This window comes from Rhinolophus sinicus, linkage group LG05 (assembly GCF_036562045.2).
Source record: "Rhinolophus sinicus isolate RSC01 linkage group LG05, ASM3656204v1, whole genome shotgun sequence".
NCBI classification, from domain to species: domain Eukaryota; kingdom Metazoa; phylum Chordata; class Mammalia; order Chiroptera; family Rhinolophidae; genus Rhinolophus; species Rhinolophus sinicus.
Genome location: NC_133755.1, coordinates 21,428,690 through 21,435,955, shown reverse-complemented (window position 1 = coordinate 21,435,955; position 7,266 = coordinate 21,428,690). Strand labels below are relative to the sequence as shown.

General features: G+C 40.4%; 1 protein-coding gene across 3 annotated transcripts in view; it reads left to right on the top strand.

Moving 5' to 3' along the window:
• The window catches only part of NLRC4 (NLR family CARD domain containing 4), a 32,220-nt gene that overhangs the window by 23,139 nt on the left and 1,815 nt on the right, over positions 1-7,266 (top strand). The window lies entirely within an intron of this gene.

Sequence of the window (7,266 nt, the reverse complement as noted above, 5' to 3'; positions counted from 1 at the left end):
AAACGCAACTTTATCTAAATGGGGTCACAGAATATCTATAAGTACCTGTGATGTAATCCCCGGAACAAATTGAGATATATAAATGACTGAAGACACCACTAGCCTCAGGCAGTTGATGATGGGTCCTCATGCTGTCTTAGTTATCAATTTCTGTGTAACAGATTACCCCAAAACGTAATGGCTTAAAACAACTATAAAACATTATCTCACAGTTTCTGTAGGTCAGGAATTTGGGAACGGCTTAGCTGGATGGTTCTGGCTTTGGCTCTGTCATGAAGTTGCAGTCCAGATGCCAGCTGGGGCTGCTGGGGATCTGCTTCCAAGGTGGCCCCTCACTTGCTCAGCAGGTGAATGCTGGCTGTTGACTGGTGGCCTCAGTGTCCCATCCCTGGACCTCTCTATAGGCTGCTTGCGTGTCGTCACAACATGATAGCTCACTTCTCCTAGAGCAAGAGATCCAAGAGAGAACCAGTTGGAAGCTGCAGTGTCTTTTATGACCTAGTCTTGGAAGGTCATTTCTGGTCATTTCCACTGTATCCTATTAATTACCCAGGTTGGTGTGGAAGGGGATAACACAGGGGAGTGAATACTAGGAGGTGAGGATCACTGGAGCTATCTTGAAGGCTATCGTACTGTCTAAGGCAAAGGATTAATGGAAACAGCCTCGACTGCCCTCATTTCCCTCACAGATTGTCTAGAATACATTTGCAGTATACATGTTTTAAGTGTACAGTTCTGTGGCATTAAGTACATTCACATTCATTTGCAACCACCATCGCTGTCCATCACTAGAACTTTTTCATCTTTCCTGACTAAAACTCTGTCCCCATTACACACTAACTCCCCACCTGCTCCTTTTGAAAACCTTGTCTCTTAGAGATGTGTCTCTCAGTCGTTGGGCTCCCCAAGGGTTTTGCCTTTCCTCCTGGTGCTTCAAGTTCTGGATCTTTCCTTCCCTTAACTCCTAACACCACTTCCATCTCTTCTACCCACTCCCTTACCCCATCATCCTGGGTGTCATTCTTTCAGGCCCCTCCTCTATTCTGAGTGACACTGGAGGCAGGTGGCTTCTATGACAGACTAATTAGTTAGCTAATAAATAATCCCTCTCAGGTAACCTCATACCTTGAGTGAGTTGGAAAGGATGTGTCTTTTCAAGGAGGCCATTGGGAAACGTATAGAATTAGGATTATGTGGGGGGCGGGGGTGTATTTTTAGGTACTGACCTTTCAGCATCTTTCAGATAGCTGCCTAATTTGCCTACTTCTGAGGCAGGCCATTGAGACCAGCGAAGGAGATGGTGCGTTTAATGAAATAGGAACTGAGCTAAGCAGTAATTTGCCATTTTACTTTAATTGCCTAGTGCTTTATAGCCTCCAGATGTAAATGAGAAAAATAAGAGAAGGCAGCTGACTCTTGGAAATTCAGATGTAAAGATGTACCCTAAAATGCAAGTTAAAAAATAAAAAAACAAAATGAACAATTCAATAGCAGTAACTAATTTATTCTCAAAGTCTTTTAGAAAAGAATCTGTGGAGCGATCACTATGTCTCTAACAAAAGATAACAATATTATCCCAGTCTTATAAAGAAGCAAACACATATGAAGGTTGTCATACTGAAGCAGGGAAAAGGGTTGGAGTCAGAAGAGGAAGAGTTGATGAAATTGGCGAGAAAGTGTAGGTGCTGGCATTGCTCCTTCCCTCCACCTCCCAGAGGCATAAAAAGCCTGTGCTTGAGGCTTAGGCTGCAGAGTGAGCCAAATGTTCTCTGCCTTTGGTCTCCAGCCAGGTGATGAGAGTGCTATCTGTCGGCCCCTCTAGAGGCTCCATCTTTACGAAATGGTTAGACGCATTGGTTTTGGAGTCAGACAACCTGCCTACCCCTTCTACCTGATCAATGTATACGCTGCAGCAACTTAAAGTCTCTGAGCCTCAGTCTGCTCATCTGTCAAATGAGGATAATTATAATGCCTACCATATTAGTGGTTATTGTGCTAATCAGTAGCTGAGCTAATGCATATAAAAAGTTCAACACTGACCCACTGTATATGCTCAATAAATGGTACTGTGATCATTATCCTCTGTGGGCTTCAAGGGGGAACCAGAACCAGGGTTATTTGGTTACCTTCCTTTAAAAAAAAAAAAAAAAAAGCTTTCTCAGCCTGCAAAATGAAAAGTACAACCTGCTCACTTTTGATGTATAAGACCCTTCACAATGGAGTCTCAATTCACCTTCCTCTCCACCTTCATCAGCTGTCACGCCATCTAACCTACATGAAGTTCCACCCTCATGGACCTCATGCTGTTCCCTGAAAATGCCTTTGAAAATGAACTCCCTATGGAATGTTCTTCCCTTTCTCCTACTGTCCCTTTAAAACCTAACTTAAATATTTTCTTGGTGAAATATTCTCCCTATGCGCCCTCCTCTGCATCCCCACATGGAACCTAGATGTTTAAGGTTCTTATCCAGAGTCTTTCAAACTTTTCTTTTGGCTGAGTCACACCTAAAAATACATTTTACCTCATGATCTAAAACATACATACATACATTTTAAAAAATTTCACAAAAATTATCTTATATGTGTGATACTTTACTTTCTATTCATTCTATCCTATGTCACTTAAAACTAATGCTAGTTGCAATGTATTAAATTTATTTCATGTTCCACTAAAAGAGGGGCTCCATGTAGCTTAGGAAGAAACAATGCCCTAATGCATATCTTGCCCAGGGTGTCAGCCTAGGTATGGGGTTCCTGTTTCAATGGTCACTACTGACGCTAAATGTCTGCTCCCATGTGTCTCTTGACCTGTGTCATCTTGCCTCCTACAGTGCTTCCTTTCCCTATTCTCCAAGTGACTCGGGTGGGGAGAACAGTCACTTATCCTTAATTTCTACAAGAAGGCCTTGGTATAATTATGGATATAGCTTTTTTACTGAGTGCTCCGGGGTAATGGTGAAAGACGTGATTACATGATAGTTCTGAGGAGCAGATTTATTAAATTTAATATTGTTAGTTCCACATTTTCAAAGAGATGCTTGGTCATTTCCACCTGCTCAGCCTCCAGCTGCCTGTTAATTGCCTTGTCCTCTTCCCATCTCCATCTCTTCCAGTCCCCCACAAAACTCATGGCCCACGGTATCATGAGTCAATTTGGGCGATGACATTTAGTGATGGATATATGTGATAGATGCAATAGTGAAATGAAGACAGTGTAATGAGAGACAGAGTCTCTAATTAAAGAATGACTACCTAATGAAATGCAGGGAGAAAACAAGATGTGGATGTGAGGTATGAAATGAGATAACAATGAGGTATGAAATTAGATAACTATAGTTGGGATGTGCTTGCTGGAAAAACGCCAAGCCTGGATTGTCCTTAATTTTACACTTTTTCTGTAGCTGTACTAAGGCTACTGGGGAATACACAATTTGACAGATCGATACAAGTTCATAGTGACAAATTTCAACAAAAACATTGAGAACCAAATGGTAAGAAAATACTATATAGTAAAACTTGTGGCATCCAGCAAAAGCAGGGCTTAAATAAGATCCTCATAGCATTAAGATAATAAACATAACAGTATGGGCATACCTCATTTTATTGCACTGTCCTTTATTGTGCTTCACAGATGTTGAGTTTTTTACAAATTGAAGGCAAGACCCTCCACCAGTAAAAAGATTACAACTCACTTTATTGCGATACTTGCTTTACTGTGGTGGTCTGAAACTCTCTGGAACTCACAATATCTCCAAAGTCTGCCCACATAAAACAATGAAATAGAAAATAAAAATTAAAAAAGATCAATAAAGCTCAAAATCGGTTCTTTAAAAAGAGTAACAAAATAGATAAAAATCAAGCAAGACTGCTCAAGAAAAAAAAGAGTAATATTAATTTCATTAGTCAAAATGGAGACATAAGCACAGGTCTGTAGCTTTATTATCACCCAAAACTGGAAGCAGCTAAATGTCCTTCAATAGCTGAGTGGATAAACAAACTGGGGTACAGCCATACCTTTGTATATTACTCAGTTCTAAAAATAAATGAGCTATCAAGCCATGAAAAGACATAGAGGAAACTTAAATACATACTGCTAAGTGAAAAAAGCAAGTCTGAAAAGGCTACAAAATGCGTGATTCCCATTGTATGACATTCTGGAAAAGGCAAAACTATTGAGACAGTGGTTGTCAGGGACTCAGGAGGAGGGGAGGAAGGGTTGAACAGATATAGCTCCGGTTTTCTTTGCATGTTAGTTTTTCGTATGGCAGCGGAACTAGTCTGTATGATATTGCAATTGTGTATACATGACACTATGCATTTGTCGAAACCCATAGAAATTTCTAGCACAAAGAGTGAACCATAATGTATGCAAACTAAAATAAACCATTTAGGAGGTCTGGGAAACCCGAGGATAGAATGCAGAATGCATAAAAATCGAACTGTATTACAAACTATGAAACAACCTCACTGCAGAGGATGTGAGGAAAAGAAATTGAACTAAATAACTTTGGAAGTGAGTGATCTGTAAAATTCAAGGGAAAATAAATGGTAACATAACCACTGTACTGTAATTGATAGAGTTATATCCAATTGGGGTACAGGTTAACAATTCTGATACTGCTATACATTTACGCTGGAACTGAATAATTATAAAAATGGATGGCAGATGATGGGAACCTAGTTTCTCCATGTTGAGGTGGAAATTTACAGCAAGAGCAGGGTGCTAGAATGACCCATAGTAAAGGCTTAGAATTGAAGACATCAGTATGAACTCATCTCATAATTACCTTAATAGAGATGTAATGTAGATGGTTACCTCTACATATAGGAAAAACGACCCATATGTCCATCACTACTGAATGGATAAACAAAATGTGGTATATCCATACAACAGAGTACTATTCAGCCATAAGAAGGAATCAAGTATTAGAATATGCTACAACATGGATGAACCTTGAAAATATACTAAGTGAAAGAAACTAATCACAAAAGACCATGTTATAGAATTCTATTTATGTAAAATGTCCAATGTAGGCAAATCTATAATGACAAATAATAGATTAGTGGTTTCCAGGGTCTGGGGAGGTTGGGGTGGGGACTGGAGTGACTGCTAATGACTACAGAGTTTCTTTTTTGGGGTGATTAAAATGTACTGGACACTTTTCAAAAGTGTTTAATTTACTTGATCCCTCTGTAGTTGACAGTGAGCACTCTCTCCTTTTCAAAATATTCTCTTGACTTCCATGCCACCTTTACAATGGCAATTCCTCTACCCGATGTTAACCTTCCAACTTTCCTCAGTGTTTGGTCCCAGGCTCTCTGGTTTTCTTCCTCGGATAATTGTATTCGTCAAGCTTCGATTGCTGTTTTTGATTATGACTCTCCAAATTTTTCTAGCCCATCAGAAATCTGGGACTACCAGGTAGAAATTGTTACTATAATAGCTCAAGGATCTATTTCCCATGTTCTAACAAAACCTTTTTTTAAATGGTCTCTTTCAATTTAAATGTTTGAGGCTAATCTCTATTATCCAGCCTGTTTCTCAAAAAGAGAGCCAGCGCATCAAATATATGGTGATGGAAGGAGAACTGACTCTGGGTGGTGGACACACAATGGGATTTATAGATGATGTAATACAGAATTGTACACCTGAAATTGATGTAACTTTACTAACAATTGTCACCCCAATAAACTTTAATTAAAAAAAAAAAAGTAATTCACATTAGCAAAAAAAAAAAAAAAGGGAGCCATTGCATCTTAACTCTGTTATCCAGTCAGGGCTCCAAAACAAGCACCATCACAACCCTACTCATATTCCAGAAGCTCTTTGGTAAATCCTGGACCCAATCATTCTGCCACATGGATCCTGATATCATATTTTTATTTTCCAAGCGCTCTTTCTTATTCCTCCAATTGTACTTTAAAAAAAAAAAAAGCATCTTATTTATGTTGGGTAGATGCTGTACCTTTTTAGGGTCCCTGCAAAGTAAGGTTTTGAAGCTTGTTCTTGTTCCCTATGTTACCTCATTTCTTGGGAGTTTTTTGTTTGGCTTTTAGGCTGTTCTCAAATGTCTGGTATTCTGTACTGTTGCCTTGACATTTTAGAGCAAGACACAAGTTGATAAGAAGCTCTGTGTGCCTGAGGAAGGGTGACTTTTCAACTGGTCAGTTTCACTGTGGGTGATCAGGAAAGCAAAATGGTTCTTCCTTTGTAGGGCCCTTTCTTGGAGGCAGTTCACTTTCCCGAGAAGGATCCTTCAGTTTTCCTCGTGCAGCATATAAGCCCAATTGCCAGTGTTCTGGGAATAAAATGGTGCCTTTGTGTGCTCCCAGGGTACGCTGACCACGGCACCTATCACCCATCTAACTACTTGATAATGTATGTTTTCACAGCACAATGCACAGGACATAGCAGGCACTCAAAAGTGTTTGCTGAAAGAACTGGTAAGAGCTCTGGCAATACAAGGGTTTTGTTCAGGATACAGAAACTTCAAGGTTCAGAATCCTTCTACCCAGAGCATTTGAGATTCTGCCTGGAACATGGATCAGGCCGCTTGCCTTGTCCCCAGCCCACAGACAGCCCACAGCTCTAAATGTCAGATTCCTTTTCCTCAGAACCAGTCTGCTCATCGTGATGACAAAAATACTGCAGGTTAAATGAACAAAATGCATGCCCTTGGAGTATGTTGTTTGTTCTTGGTTCCTGGCTTGCACACATTCTAATTATCCAAGAAACTCTCTTATTGATACCATCCTTAAACCTTAGCAGATAAGCTGTGTAACTATGTATCACCCTCTGAGTGTAGAATGGGCGTTCAAGTCTCCATTAAGTTCCTTTTAGGTGGTGAAATCTGTTCTGCTAGTCGAGGAGAAAAGAAATTGCCCTTTGGGGAAAGAGCCTTATATAATACACCGATGACCAGCATTTTGACCGAGTGCCTGCCATGCTGGGAAGTATATGAAAAACAGGCAGAGGCTGAGGCAGAAAGGACATGAACATGAGGTATAAGAGAGAACAGGGAGAATGCTACCTACCAACAAAGAATAAAGGGCTCCTTATGGGAAGGAGGGAGGAGAAAGTGAGGCCCTATGTATAAGCTGGGTTAGGCACAGGCTAAGCTTATATAACAAGAAACCCAACTCTAGAAGACAGAGCTTGATTTCTCTGTCCTCTGACAGCCCAGAAGGGAGCAGCCCAAGCAGGCAGGGTGCCGTGGCTCTGTGCAGTCTTTCAAACCCAGAAACCTTCCTTTTGTACTCTTCTCT